General features: G+C 37.0%; 1 pseudogene; it reads left to right on the forward strand.

Annotated features, from left to right (window-relative positions):
- LOC134388065 (tigger transposable element-derived protein 1-like) overlaps nt 1-16,682 on the forward strand; it is a 109,987-nt pseudogene that overhangs the window by 39,944 nt on the left and 53,361 nt on the right.

A 16,682-nucleotide genomic window follows, 5' to 3' on the forward strand; every position in this document is an offset into this window, starting at 1 on the left:
CTCCACCGAGCATCAATATCAAACAGCTGAGCAGGTTTCTTCTTGTCGGTGCCTATGTGCTGTTTCTGCTATTGATTCCTTTTTTCCCTGCATTGGCTTTCCTTGCAAAAACGAGGGGGAAACAAATGCACCAAGTTCCTCAGAGAAGGATACTCTTTTATTAACATTACCTGTTATACAGGTACATGACTCTATGTCTACATGTGGGGAATCGGGATGGGGAATAGGAAATAGTACCAACTGTACAAACTGGCCTTAAGCACCAAAAGAGAAATACATGAGTAACTGTTTTTAGTCTGCACCTGGAACATCTGCAGGATGACTCCTGAGTGTCCCTGTAAGAAGCTCACATGTCTGAGAATAGAAACCCCGAGGCTGATTGCCTGGATAGTCAGTGAGATGCAGAAATCTTGGCTTGGAATTCTCTCTTTAAACTTGAGATACTGTGTCAATGTGTTCTCTCTCAGATTTCTGGCAGCCTGCCATTTAATAGCAGCAGTTTAGGTTTCTTTGCTTTTCTTTGTGTGTTGACCCTTCAGAGAATGAAATGGGTACTCATAATATTCATAGAAATGCATGTGGGACTCTAAACAGCTCTTCAGAGACTGTGGCAGGCCCCTAAGTCACATTTGGGGCATGTGCAAGGGTGGCAAGAGAGGACACTCCCCCAAGCCCCATTCGGTCCTCCTGCCTCTGTCCCAGCAAGCAAAATCTTAGTTTCAACTGAATGAGTGGGGCACTGTGATGAGAAAGAGAGAGGGAGAGAAGGAGGAAGAGATACATTTCAGACCTGTGCACCCATACCTGTTGTTTGATTTCCCTGTGTTCTGTAGTCATGTGTTTATTTATTTATTTTTTACATGTAGAGTCTCTTGTGTAGCATCCAGTTGCATTAGTCCATTTCTGTTACTTATAACAAACTACCTGGAACTGGATGGTTTATAAAGAAAATGAAATTTATTGCTTACAGTTTCTGAGGCTGGGAAGTCTAAAATCCAGGGAACACAGCTGGTCAAGGCCTTGGTGATGGCAACAGTGACCAAGGGGTCTTACATGGCAGAAAATGGTGGAACAGAGAGAAAAACTCTTCATGTGCTGTGCTCTTAAAACCCTCAGAACCACACCCCTGACCATTATTATTAATCCATTCACTAAGGCATGGTCCTACAATCTAATCACCTCTTCAAGGTCCCACCTTTCAATTACCATAATAGGATTTCCCACCCTCAACAGTTATAGTGCGGATTAAGCCTCAGTGAGGTGTGTGTGTGTGTGTGTGTCGGGGGGGGGGGCATCCAATCTACATTACTAGGTTGAAAATAAAACTAAATAGTATTCTCTAGTACCCTTAGTAGACTTAGAATCACACAAACCTGTGTAATAGTCCACCTTTACCATTCAATAGCAAAGTGATCTAAAGTAAATTGTCATTTTTGATAGCTTAGTTGTAAAAATCTTCTCTCTGCCACATAAATAAAGGATTACTCTAAAAAGTAATTTACATGTTGTATAGGTGGTACAGTTCGTAAGGGTGTGACTATGTACATATAGAGAGGACATGGCATAGAGTAAAAACTGTCCTTTAGCACTAAATGAAAAATGCAAACAGCTACACCAGGAACATTGTAGATTGACCGGATATTCACGTAAATCTATGTGGAGGTGCCTCTTTGGTGCCAGACTCACAGTAGGTGCGCAAAAGTACTGATTTACTTCCTTTACTTTTCTTTACTTTTTTCCTAAACTGCTATCACAGCCTTTTTATTTTCCCAAAACCACTTTGTTTAATCAACATGTTCTTTTCATTCACCCAGAGGAAAATATAGAGAAGTTCACAGTATGGTATTTTCAAGCAAACTCTATTGCCATTTTCTATTAAAAAGCTTCCTCTTTTAAAGAGAGCAATGAGGACTTTTCGTTTGATTTCATTTATCATGAAACACATTCCTGACAACCCAAAATGGAGCTAAATACATGCTGGTAAGTATGTAAAAGATAGGACTTCATTAAAATTATGACAAATGAGTGGGTGGAGAGACTGGAGATGATTTTTGATAAAACGTAGATAATTCAGTTTTTCAAATTGTTTCTCCTCTAAAAAGTGGAAACTATGGTATTTAATACAAGCATTTTTAAAATTACCTGATGAGCATTTCATAAAGTTTCTGCATGATTGTCAGTATGAGATAGAGCATTGGTTTTCGAAGTGTGGTCCCTAAGCCAGCAGCATCAGTGTCACCTGGGAACTTGCAAATTCTCAGACCCAACCCTAGACATACTGAATCAGAAATGCTAGGGGTTAGAGTCCAGCAATCTGTGGACTCTTTTAACAAGCACTGCATGTTTTTCTGATGCAACTTAAACTTTGAGAACTATTGATGTAGAGAAATATGGGTTCAGCCCTAACTTAACTTGGTTAAGTCATTTCAGAGGTCTCTCTCTCTCTCCTCTGGAAAATGAGAAACTTGAAGTTGATGTTCAAGCTGATATCACTTAGTACTCTGTGTTAATCTATAGTATACAGATGGTAAATATATGGTTCATAAGCAGTGAAGAGATTCTTCGAGGCTCTGGACCAGTTCATTGAATCTGTGACTCCACTCCTAGAAAATGCCTTGGCTTTCAAAATTCATCACAAGAACCTATGCCATGGATTAAATCCTGTATATGCCAGTAAAGTAGACTTAAGTCCTTCTCACCAACTGCTCTCCACACCACACCAGATGGCTCCCAGATAAAAATTAGTTCTATTACAAATGAATTAGGAACACCCTCTTTATTTACAAGTAAGGACATACCTGCATGCTTTTAGCTACCAGGAGTGCTAGAGAAAGAAGATCAGATAGGGTCTTGATTCCAGAGGCAATTATAGAAAGCCTCTTTTAGTCCCTTCGGGGATGCTCTGTCAATGACCCCTGGAGAGTTGGTAACAACTAGAAAGCCCTAGACTTCCTGTGATTACAAGAAAGTTCATGCACTGTGACTTAAGGGCTTTGGTTCTTGTATTTCCCCCATTTTCCAGGAGAAAATATTTTTGTGGGCAATTTGGGTTGGTATTAGGGGAGAAAGAAGGAGTGAGGGGAGGGCTTGTTTGCTTGGAGCTTCAATCACAGTTAGGAGAGAGGTGAGAGAGCAGAAGGCAAAGGCAGAGGAGATTGACCAGAAAACTGGCTGGGTAAAGGTGTCCTGGGACTCACAGGATCAGACCTAACTTGGGGATAAGAAGGGATTTCAGCTGCTTTAGCCTTTCCCACATCTGACTTCCCATATCAGCATGTCACTGAACATCGAATGCACTTTTACATTTGTAGAGGACAAATGCACAACTTAAGTGAAACACAGGCTTTTTTCTTCTTCTTTATATCTGAAAGTCCTCTGACTTAACTGTGGAATCTCTGTATAGAAACTGGTGTAAAGTCAGAGCCATATTCTCATACTTAAAAAGTGAATTATCTGTGCCTTGGGTTTGAATCTCTCATTAAGTCAGTTATAGTGGTGATGATGATTATGAATATGATGATGATCAAGATGTTAATAGCAGCACCTATTTTGGGGATCCAACTATGGGCCAGGATATGAAGTAGGTAATATTGACTTCAATTTGCAGATAAAGAAAGTAAGGATCAGGGAAGTTAGGCCACTGGCCAGCATCATGCAGCACCAGTGCCTGGTTAGAAAGTGCTCTAGCTGGATTTCAAACACAAGCGTAGCTCCACAGCCCAAGATTTTGTAGGCATGGATGATGCCTCATTTGAAGAAAAGGTATTTTCTGAATTAAAATGTAATGGTTTGCACTCATTTTTGTTGTTATTCTTTTACAATAGAGCATGGAAATAAAAGGATACATAACACACACATGGGTTTCAGCTGAATGGATTGAGTAGAAGTGTAGCAGTGCTATTAAGTAACATTTTTAGAAACTTTATTTCAATGAAAGAGTGCCTTAATTGAGGAAAATTCAAATCAGCATAGTCATTGTGATACAGTGGTTTGACTATATTAGTCTCTTACATGTAATTATTGTTTTTAGAGCCTTTGCCTATCTTCTGCTCAACAGGCATTATTCAGGGCATCTGATCCCACACCAAGGATATTTATAGCCTCTGCATGCTGGAGACTGTTGTCCCTAATTCTGCAGCATGTATCCCTCACTCTAGTCCAGCAGGTTTTCTCCATGCATATTTAAGATATATGTATAATTCTATCTTCCCCTTCCATAGAAATCACCCACATTCCATGGTGGGGCATTGCTTCTATCCCCTAATTCTGGATAGTTTTTAAGTCACAGTTTATTTCCTCCATAATTTTTGGAGATCATTATCTTGTCTAAAATCTGATTATACCATTTATACTAAATACTATCCCTTTGGATCATCTGGATCATCTTAAAAATATGGGAGGTCCTCATTGAGTAGGTTGGTCTGAGGTTATACATTTCCACCAAGCTCCTAGGTGATGCCAGGGCTGCTTGTCCACAAACCACACTTTGGGTATCAGGATACCATATCGTATCCTTGACACGACAAACACAAACTGCCTCATGAACAGTAGGTGCTCCATGAGTGTTTATTCATTAAGCGCTGACAAAGGGTTTCCTCTAAGACAAATTATTGGTAGGTGGAAACCAGTATTTTGAGATCATATTAAGTTAATTAATGATAGAGAGCTCCAGAATGTTTGCTACTTAGAATAAATTTGGTCCCATTTGTCAAAAAATGGCAATGTGACATGGATTTGAAACATAGTAAACAAATCTTGTGCTTCCTCTTACCTCCTCAAGATAGCAAGAAGACACCTAAAACTTCATCTTGGGGAAAAAGCTTGTGACAAACTAGGCAGCTCACCGTACTGAAGTTGACCAGGTTAGAACGGATGGGAAAAGTTTTCTTGTGTTTTCCCTGCTGATCATTAAGCTAACCCTTCTGCTGTGGGTGCTCTTTGCTTCATTGTTTTCTGCTGCTCAGATACCTGCGTGCTTCTGGAGACCTTTTTCAGCCCTAAACAATCATTCTATAAAAGAATTAGAAATTTCCTCTCTCATCTTCCCACTTGCAGTTTCAATGAAACGTTGTTTCCTAAGATTGTATCATGAGTACCATCTTTGATATAGAAATTGAACCCACTTTGTATATAGGTTGCCAACAGCTACGGAGCAATACATCTTTTTTCCTTTCCACCCCTCACAGCAAAAGGGTGCTCCAAATCAGTGCCACTCCTGATCTGTGCTGTTTTCACCTGCTTTGTTATAATGTTAACATTTTCATTAAAGACTATTTTTTACTTAATGTATTTTTAAGAAATATTTTACTACTACCATGAGTAGTAAAACCAGTATCATGTGCCATTAAAAATAATAAATTCAATGAAAACAAAATGTTACAGATTTTTAGCTAGATACAATTCCCCTCAGAAGATTCTGAGTTTAAGGGCCGCTTTATTTGTTAAAATGGGAGATTGGCAAGTAGAAGTGGTATTAAATGCATAAGGTACCCAAAGAGACTTTCTCCTTAACCTGATCAAAGGATTAAAAGAAATTTGAAAAGAGAATATGGTGCGCACTGTGTGATTCAAAATCTGTAAGTCTGTGATATCACACCATTTTCAGTCATCTCTTCGATACCTATTGTACTTTAGGAAACACACTTCTAGATCACAGACTGGGTAATCTGTGGGGCATGCTGATTCCACAAGAAAAGCAAGAAAAATCTTCTTGTTAAATCTTGAAATTTACCTTTTAAATCCAGAACATTCTTTAAAAATGTCACTATGTCCTGCAGACAATTGCAGGGTATGTTCTTTCCTTTTTTTTTTTTTTTTTACCCCCTCAGTATTATAACTATCATGATAAAAACTTTAGTATGAAGTGAAATAAACAATGTTTATACTTACTATGAAAGTCTGATACAGAAAAAAGTTCCTCTTGTAACTTCAGCTTAAGCCAGGCTGATGGCTTACCCGGTCCAATAATGTAATAGATTCAAACACATTCTGTAATATGATATAGACTATACATTTAAATTAAGACAATATTAATACTACCGCAAATCAGAAAGGCGATCCACCTCAGTTACTTTTGGGAATATAATTCTGTCAAAATGAACAAAGCAGAAAGAATAGAAAATAAACTGCTTTTGTAACAAATTTTGCTTTTACATCAGTCATAAACTGATATTTTCCAGTGGAAAAGGAATCAGAGCCAAGGGAATGAATGGGGTCCCAGCCTCCCTTTCTTCATCTTCCTGAGGAAGATGTCTCTAGTTCATTACTGCCCAGTGGATAGATATTCAAGGTCCCACTTCTGCCTCTCCAGCTCCTATTTATGTTCATGACTTGATTAGTGATTAACACTCAGGATTCAACTTTGTTTCAGTCTTGACCAACTGCTAATGGATGACTTATTTAATAAGTCAGGGTTGTTTCCTTTTCCTTTTCTTCTCTTCCTTCTTTTTTTCCCCTCGCAGGCATAGCTGGACAGGTTTTGAAGTACTAATGATGATTAGTTCATTTAAGCCAGCACAGACCAACAATGGGTTTGAAATGTTAATCAGATGAGGGCTTATTGCTGAACAGCCCACAGAATAGCAAATGAACCAGGAAAGGAAAGCAAGGAGAAAAAGAGGCTGAGTGGAGATTTGACACAAGCGTTTTCAGCTGCTGGTCTCTTTGATGTGTGAGTGGGACAGATGTGCTGCTCTTCTCCTGAGAGAACCCTCTCTGTACACAATAGCGTGCTGATTAATATCACTTCACTCTTTCTTCGAGAGGAGTAAGGCTGGCTCTTAGTCATTCTCTCATTGGACATCATTGGACCCTCTTCTTGTTCATGCTGGTAGGGAAATAACATTCAGTTTCTCTCCTCTTTTTCTAAAAGCTCAGACACAGAAAATCTGTCTTCCTCCTGTCATCACAGCTCCAAGAGGGTGTCTCAGGTGAGGTCATTTATATCATTCTTATATGTAAAGGATACAGTTGATTAAACCATTGATGCCAAGTAGACACTTGGGGATACTACTTTAGAACCCACAGATGTGAGGAGAAACCAGTTAGGGAAAGCCAATTTTCCCCCTTGAATATTGCTGTTGTGCTCCGGAGCAGAGCTGTCCAACAGAACTTTCTGCAATGATGGAAATGCTCTACGTCTGTACTGTTCAATGTGGTAGTCACTCGCCACATGTGCTAGTGAACACTTGAAATGTGGCTAGTGGGACAAAATAAATGAATTTTAATGTCACTTAATTTTAATTAATTTAAATGTAAATAGTCACATGTGACTATTGGCTACCATACTGTAGCATGCACCTTTATAGGCCTAGAGCCTTGCCACTCAAAGTGCGGCCCAAAGACCAGCAGCACTGACATTACCTGGGATCTTATTACTAATGCACAATCTCAGGCCCCACCCAAGACTTTCTGTATTAGACTCCATATTTAAGGATATTCCCCTCTGGTGATCTGTGAACATATTAAATTTTGAGAAGCCTTGCTCTGGAAAATTTGTTGAAAGCTAGACATACTAAATCTGACGGTTTTCACTAAATGGTGCAATGATGACTCTAAACTATCTGGTTATCTGTCTCCTTAAAAAATACTCTCCCTAATATGTAATGGAGTCATTCCTGGTTTCTGGGCTCCTGAAAACCTTAGATGGTAATTGAGGTCTGGTATCTAAGGAAGCGATAGTGTTGGCCCTCTAAAGAAAATAGAAATCTATAGGGGAAAATGTTAGGGATTTATTATGCCTCCAAACTGTATCAGCTAACTAATATTTGTACAGTATTTTACCATTTACAAAGTACTTTCATAAATGTTTTATTAGATTAGTATTATTTTTATCTCCATTTGTGTGAGAAAATTATCTCAGAGGCTTTATCACTGAGTATAGTTGCTGATTATAATTACACCACTAGTGAGGGCCAGATTTATGGTGCAAGTGCAGACCTTCTGCTTCTTGGATCATTCTGCTCTATAGGAAAATAAGACAAGCCCACATTTCTTTGAGAATATCGTAGTGACAAAATTTAGGAACTAGTTGAATATGAGAATTTTAAGCCTGTGTTTAAGCCATAAAAACAAAACAAGAGTTTATAAGCCCTCTTCATTCTTTCTTTTGTCAAGATAAAGTGTCTCCAGTGTTACAGCTGCTATAGACATTTGGGTTTCATATCTCATTTACACATAAGCAATTACATGTCACTTTTTTTCCTCTTATGAAGACAAGAATGATATATTGTGATTTTTTAAAACCATACTAAAAGTTATTTCAGAAGGGCCGACCCTGTGGCGCACTCGGGAGAGTGCATCGCTGGGAGCACTGCATCGCTGGGAGCGCTGCAGCGCACCTGCCGTGGGTTCGGATCCTATATAGGGATGGCCGGTGCGCTCACTGGCTGAGCGCAGTGTGGCCGGTCACAGAAAAGACAAAAAAAAAAAAGTTATTTCAGAAACCAATTGCATTTTATTCAACAGATATTTCAAGTATTTTCCAACTGAGAGAAAGTCAGAAGGCTATGACTCTAGTTTACCAAGTTATCAAAGGTCAGTGTGGGTACACTGAATTTCATGAAAATGAGAGCTTGGCAAGCTTCTTAAGTCTAAAAAAGGAAACTTATGAAAAGGAAATCTGTAAATAGAGGAAATACTCATACCAAAATTAATAAACTTACAGAAGTTTTTACCTCAAAAGATTGTAAAGATTGATATGAAAGTAGCAATTAAGGGTGTTTCATCAATGATGGTTCAGGACTGGACTATTAAATAAGTTTGGCGATATTTGGGTATGTGCCTCACACTGGAATGTTGATATGACAGAGCAGGAATTCTTTTCTACAAATAATTCTGGATTGCCTCTGTTAAATTTAAATTATTGGCAGAATATACTATGGATCTGACTTTGTGGTACTTCTTACAGTCTCAGTAAAGGTTCTAAAGCAGATTAAATAGTTTATTATTTTCATATATGCCAGAGAATTATATTTATTAAACTTTCAAAATAGTTTCTAATTTTCATTTCTCACATCCAAATTCAGAGTGGCAAACACAGACTCCTGAATATCTTTTCATATCCTCCAAGTTCCACATTAGGTTGGTATACACACATGGAAATTGATAAGAATTATTTCATTACTATTTGTGGTTCCTCCTAAATCTCTTACCAACCTTGCTTTATCTCCACATAATCCTTTGATTAACTTATCACTCTGACATTTGTGGGGGTTCCCTCACCCCAGTACAGAGAGGGTATTACCCTCTGACACAGCAGGATTTCAGCAAAGCAGAATGAGACCTTAATTACAGATTTAATGAGGAGAAAGCCTGATCTTCATTTCTTGCTGATTTCCCAGCTGTAGGATGATGTCTGATTATTTCCAATACGCCATTGGTTTACTTTCCATCTGCTGCTGTCACCACCACCACTTCTGTTGGGCAGTTCTCTGTTGGCCATTTTGTTCCTCTTTGGCATATTGTCTCTGAGAAATGAAAATGTCAAACTCAGGTAGCCTCTCTGCTTTTGTTAGAGAGAAATATCCTGAGATATGGCACTAGCTTCACTGAATAATTGGGGTTAAAAATGAAATCTAGTTCTGATTTCCTAAAGGAACATAATGTATATATTACTTGTATCTCTTAGAGTGTCAAAGAAGATTACATTTTACTTTTTTATTACATCCCTCTGTTTTCAAATGGCTGTAAATTTTGGACAGAGTGTCCAGGGAATGAAAATTAGCATTCCTCTTCTTTCTCTAGAATATAAAAATTTTACCAAGCATTTATATCTTAAGGTTTAAAATTGGGTAAAAAGAAGCAGTATATCTGTGTAATTTGCTCTTTTACATAATCTCTCTATGCCTCAGTTTCCTTATCTGTAGAATGGAGATATTAATATCTACTTCATAGGACTGTTCATGGAAATAAATGAGATTTATACATACAGAGTGATTAGCACATTTCCTATCATATGGAAAGTTGTCAATAAATTTTATTTATCATTTTAGGATTATTAGTAAATATTATTTTCTAGTAATAAGTGGTTTATTCAATTTTCGGCAACATGAATTTTATGACTAAGTCTCCTTGGCTAAATTTTGTTAAAAAAATAATCCTTACATGACTGGAAAGAAAATCATAACTTAGCAAATTTGGATGGCATATAATGAGACCTAGAAAACCTTAGAAACACCATTTCTCACCAAGAGGACTGGTTAAAGAGCAGAAGTGGAAGCTGCTATTTCAGGCTGAGGAAGATACATTGACCTTCAAGCCAACAAATGACATTTTTCTGAGACAATCATTTTACACTAGCTGTCTTATTTTCCTAAACATGCAAATAGATTAAAGTGAAAAATCTAATATTAATTAGGATTATAATTTCAAAACATAAAAAGCTTAAACGGATACTTTGGAAAGCCAATATATTCTGTTGCTCTTGGACATAATAAGGTGACATATTGAATTGCCATGATTTGTATTATATTTAATATACTGGGTTTTCAAGTCTACAGATCTGAATTATAATTATTCTTTTTATTCTAAACTTCAGGTCAGAGTTGAAGTTTTATTTGCTTTGTTTCCAAGCTTCACCAACCACACACACACACACACACACAGTAGAGCACTGCATATTATACATATTAGATGTTGAACAAATATTTATTGAATATCAGAATAATCTTTTGCATTTATGATTATGTTTATTATTTTTACTTAATCACTTTTTACTTCCTTACTATTGTCATTTCATTAAACATGTGCTCAGCACCTACCACATGCAACACAGATAGTTAAGCCTTTTTTCTTGTGTTTTTTGCTTTTTTAAAATAAAGTATTACCTGAAGTGTTTCTCCTATGTTTTCTTTAAGAAGTTTTATTGTTTCAGGGTGTATATTTAAATCCTTAATCCATTTTGAGTTGATTTTAGTATATGGTGAAAGGTATGGATCTAGTTTCATTCTCCTGCATATGGATAACCAGTTATCCCAGCACCATTTGCTGAAGAGGCAGTCCCTTCGCCACTGAATAGGCTTGGTGCCTTTGTCAAAGATCAGCTGACAGTAAGTGTGTGGGTTGATTTCTGGATTCTCTATTCTATTCCATTGGTCAGTGTGTCTGTTTTTATGCCAGTACCATACTGTTTTGGTTATTATAGCTTTGTAGTATAGGTTAAAGTCTGGTAGTGTTATGCCTCCAGCTTTGTTTTTTTTGCTCAGCATTGCTTTGGCTATGCATGGTCTTTTATTGTTCAATATAAATGTCTGGATAGTTTTTTCCATTTCTGAGAAAAATGTCTTTGGAATTTTGATGGGGATTGCATTGAATTTGTATTAAAAAATGGGCAAAAGAGCTAAGTAGGCATTTCTCTAAGGAAGATATACAAATGGCTAACAGACATATGAAAAAATGCTCAACATCACTCAGCATCCGGGAAATGCAAATCAAAACCACATTGAGATACCATCTAACCCCAGTTAGGAAGGCTAAAATCCAAAAGACTATGAACGATAAATGCTGGCGAGGCTGCGGAGAAAAAGGAACTCTCATACATTGTTGGTGGGACTGCAAAATGGTGCAGCCTCTATGGAAAATGGTATGGAGGTTCCTCAAACAATTGCAGATAGATCTACCATACGACCCAGCTATCCCACTGTTGGGAATATACCCAGAGGAATGGAAATCATCAAGTCGAAGGTATACCTGTTTCCCAATGTTTATCGCAGCACTCTTTACAATAGCCAAGAGTTGGAACCAGCCCAAATGCCCATCATTGGATAAGTGGATACGGAAAATGTGGTACATCTACACAATGGAATACTACTCAGCTATAAAAACGAATGAAATACTGCCATTTGCAACAACATGGATGGACCTTGAGAGAATTATATTAAGTGAAACGAGTCAGGCACAGAAAGAGAAATACCACATGTTCTCACTTATTGGTGGGAGCTAAAAATTAATATATAAATTCACACACACACACACAAACCGGGGGGGGGGGGAAGAAGATATAACAACTACAAGTATTTGAAGTTGATACGACAAGCAAACAGAAAGGACATTGTTGGGGGGGAGGGGGGGAGGGAGAAGGGAGGGAGGTTTTGGTGATGGGGAGCAATAATCAGCCACAATGTATATCGACAAAATAAAATTTAAAAAAAAAATAATAATAATAAAAAAAATAAAATAAAAAAAATAAAGTATTACTAGAATAGATCATACTTCAACTTCTGCCTTTAGTCTTGTCTCTCTCAGAGTTTGCCACTTTCTACCTTGCAGGATTCTGCATCTCTGTCTGGCCTTGCAGGATTCTGCATCTCTGCGCTGGCAAGAACATATCCACCTGCTTTTTCACTTCTATAGTCTCCCTTGTCTCACTCCCAGCATAGTCTCCTCTTTCTGCTAAACAAGAGTTTTAGAATTACCTTCCATGGACCATTCTGTCTTCGTTGGTTAGGCTCACATCTTCAGTAAGGCCTTTCCTGAATCAATAACATACCTCCAGTGGGCCAAGGCACTTTCTACTTCTGCTCTTTTTAGAGAACCTAATGCATTGTAGGCATCCAACTGTTATTAACAGCAATTAGAATGAAACTGCCAGGGAAAAGAAAAATGCACATTTTATTCTTTGTGTGAAGGCACTTCAAAAAGTTCATGGAAATATTTCTATTATCTTTTAATTCTATTTTTCCACAAACTTTTTGAAGTACACTCATATAGTTCATCTTTTCCACTTTATTTGATCAAATACTTTTACTATTCAGTTTCTTTTTAGTGTCAATGAAAATTTATACTTTTTTTTTTTTGTATCCTAGTGCAGTGTGATATTGTTTGGATTCACAAAGCTGACAAGAAAGTATCAGTAAAAACCAAATGCTATTTAATTTAAAAATATAAAAATAAAAGAGATTTTATTTTTAATACATATAGAAAATATTTTTAATTGTTGACTTGTTTTATGTTTAATATACCAGGTTTTCAAATACTACACATCTGAGTGGGTTTTAAATGCTACATATCTGAACTCTTTATGAACTAGATATTTTACAAAAAGTACAATATTTAATCCTAATGACAGCTTCATAAAGTGTATGCTATTAATCCCACTTTACAACTGAGAAAACCAAAACTCAGGGAAGGGAGTCTATGTAGAGCTGGGATTTTAACCAGCTTCGAAGCTCACTCTGGTGTATTCAGAATTTAGTGTTTGAATCTTCCTCGTTATGTTTTTACATATTCAAACTCACAGTTCCCACCTGCAAGAAATTCTTATTCAGTAAGCCCAGATTAAATCTCAGGCTTTACTCTACTCCTTTTTTATGATTTTGAGTTTGAAGTTAAAAAACAGAGACTTTTACTGTAAAACAGTTTGAGAATGTTTCACACCTTACCCAATGATTCCTGTAATGTAGTAGGTTAAACATTAACTCCTAAAGTACCATTCTATTGGAGGAGAATATTTTTTCTTGCCATTTTTCCAGACTAGCAGAGAGAATTGTTTTGCTCACAGTTGTCTCAGCCCTGCCCAGTAGTAAAAGAGCATTGTAAAGATGTATACCTGTTGTCTCTATTAATGACTTATTTTAATATACAGCAGTAACAAGGAGTATAGAAAAGCCCAATGATATTATATGATAATATCAACTATGGATAAGTCAGAAGTGGCTAATATAACATCAGGGTTATTGCATAAAAGAGGAAGAGAGCTGAAGGAAAGTAGGAGGGTTTAAGTTCACCCTGGAAGAGGCATTTTGCCCTCAGAGAAAGAGGGACTAAAAGAAGTAATTACATGGGAGTCTAATGATGAATGAATGGGCCAGAGGACAAGGAAGACAGAAAAGAACATGTTATATTATTCTGTGCCTCCCAAACTCCTAGCTTTGTGCCTGGCTTATATTAAATTCTCAGTAATTGCTAATTGAATGAATGAATGAATCATGGCAAATTTTAAAAGAAAGCAGAAAGACTGGACAAATAAAAGGATACAAAGGAATCATGGAGAGGGTAAAGAGAACTGGTCATCACAGAAAAAGGGAATGACTCTGAGTGTACAGAAAGATGGAAGCAAAAGGAAAGTCCTGGCAGGAATACTTCTCTTTGGTTTTGCTATGGACGGGAAGCATTTCCATTCCATAACAGCACTTCATAACAGTGTTTTGCATATGAAAATCTAGTTAAGCTAACGAGGTCCTTAATTAGGGCTTTTATTATCCTTTAATTCCTTGCTTAAAGGAAAATGATTACAAAGCTCATCTTTATGATTTAGAAAACTAATCTTTCATTTCTGAAGTGTTTCTTTCCTTCCCTCATCACATATATTAAAAGAAGAGAAACAAAACCCATGGAATGATGTGAAATTTTGCAGTGGTAATAAAGAGAACTAGTTGGACCTCTGCATTAGAATTCTCATGAACTGCAGATATCAGGCATGACTTCTTCCCTGATTCTTAAAGTAATAAGGATCTATAGTGACTCTATAAAGAGTGTGACTAAAAATGTTTCTGCAAACCTAAACTATTTGTCATGCATTCATAAAATTTTAATTGCAGGAATGTCCATGGGCCTCCCTCTCATCCTAGTGGGAAACACCCTTATTCTTCTATGCCCACAGTAGAGCATCTGCTTTCATCCAATTGAAGACAAATACCCACCCATCCTTTGGGGCCATAAATTAGAGTATGAAACCCTATGGCACCCCTTCCACCCAGCAGTATTTTCCAGATAAAATCAAATTTAAATAAAGATAAAAGGGTGGCCTGCAAAGGGAAAATAATCCCCAAACACAATGCTTATTTAATTGATCTGAAAAAAATAGCAACATTTGTGGATTGCCTGTTAAAAGAAGGACAAATAGTTGTAACCCTTTGCCTTTAGTTCCATAGACACATGATGACCATCTATTAGATGTCAATTATTTTACTAAACTTTGTGGGTGCAACCATGAATAAAATTTATTTGGAGAAACAGACATATAAACAACAACAAAAATTCCACACAGTGTACAAATTAAGTGATGGGGTAAGGACATGGCAGTTAGGAGACAGTCTGAGGATTCAAGGAAGGCTTCTTGGAGGAGGTGGCACACAAGCAGTGAGTGCACATGATGGATTCGAGAAGAGCAAGACTAGGGAGCAGGAAGGCCAGCTAAGAGACTGTCACAATATCCCCAGTAAGGAGAGATATGAGCCTGGAAGTAGTTGTGGCAAGAAAGCTTGGAAAGAGGTGATAGAGATGAGGGACATGAGAAGCAATTAGCATGAGTTGGTGTTAATTGTATGCAGATATGTAGGTGGCAGAGTCTAGTAGAGATTCCAAGTTTTCTGCCTTGAATAACTAGATATGCTGTCATGAGCTTGAGCTTAAGAATATACAGGGACTTCTGAATGTTCTGTTTATTGATCTGGGTGTTGGTTACATGGACCCTGTCACCTCAGAAAATTCAAGCTGTGTACTTCCGATTTGTGCAGTTTTCTTTATATATACTTAAAATAGAAGTTAAATAGAGAAGAGTGGATAGGAGTTTCAAGAAGAAGGGCTTTTGATGATGTTAGAGGCCTATGTGTGCTTGTATATGTTTTAATAGTGTTTTGCTCTTTACGAGCCTTAGGATGCTTTGCCTACTTTTGCTCCGAAGCACTATGCAGGTCTTAGTTACTAGGAATGGGTGAAGACTTGGGCCTTCATTTGCCATTTTTTATTGACTACTCTGCACAGCATAATTATACTTAATGGGTTTTCAATCTCTCTTTGATGAACATTTGATAAATGAATAAATGATGACTTTAGAGCTTGCCTGAGAAAGAATGAACATGCACAGTCAGATGGTTCTACTTCGGCCAAATCAACATGCAGAAATCAAGTGTACTCCTCTACACCAGCAATGACCAATTCAAAATGTAACCATGATAGAATTCACAATAGAAACAAAAACCATAAGGCTACTAAAAATAAATATTAAAAATAAACACAAGCTTTATGAAGAAAAATTTAAAATATTAATGAAGACATAACGCTTGACAACTAAAATGGTGCAATAAAACTTGTGTATGGTTGGGAAAACTCAATGTCTTAAGTTGTAAAAATCTTCCTGAATTAAATTTAAATTTAATGCAATTTCAATCAAAATCCCAAGGGATAATTTCTTAAACTTTGACAAACTGACTGTAAAATTAAATCTAATAATCAGATTTTAAGCAAAATTAAATACAACAAAAAGTTTTATTATACCACTTAATACTTAGTAACCACTTTTTTCTTTTTAAAATGTAGTTTTGTTTTGTTTTTTCATATAAATAAACTTGTATCAGCAGTGTTTGCTAATTGTGTAACACTGAAGTGGCTTGTTTTTTTAGGACTAGATTTCCTCAAGATGTAAAATGGAGGTGAAAAAGGTTGGCAAAAAGCTCATGTGAGGGGCCGAGCCCGTGGCGCACTCGGTAGAGTGCTGCGCTGGGAGCGCGGCGACGCTCCCGCCGCGGGTTCGGATCCTATATAAGAATGACCAGTGCACTCACTGGCTGAGTGCCGGTCACGAAAAGACGACAAAAAAAAAAAAAAAAAAAAAAAAGCTCATGTGAGATAATGCTTATCAAGTATGAACAAATAAAGCACTTACAAAGTAGTTATTCAATATAACCTATTATAATTAAATAAGTAAAAATATATTGACTCTTAAGCTTTCATTGCTTTGAACA

The sequence above is a fragment of the Cynocephalus volans genome, chromosome 1 (assembly GCF_027409185.1).
Source record: "Cynocephalus volans isolate mCynVol1 chromosome 1, mCynVol1.pri, whole genome shotgun sequence".
Taxonomy (NCBI): domain Eukaryota; kingdom Metazoa; phylum Chordata; class Mammalia; order Dermoptera; family Cynocephalidae; genus Cynocephalus; species Cynocephalus volans.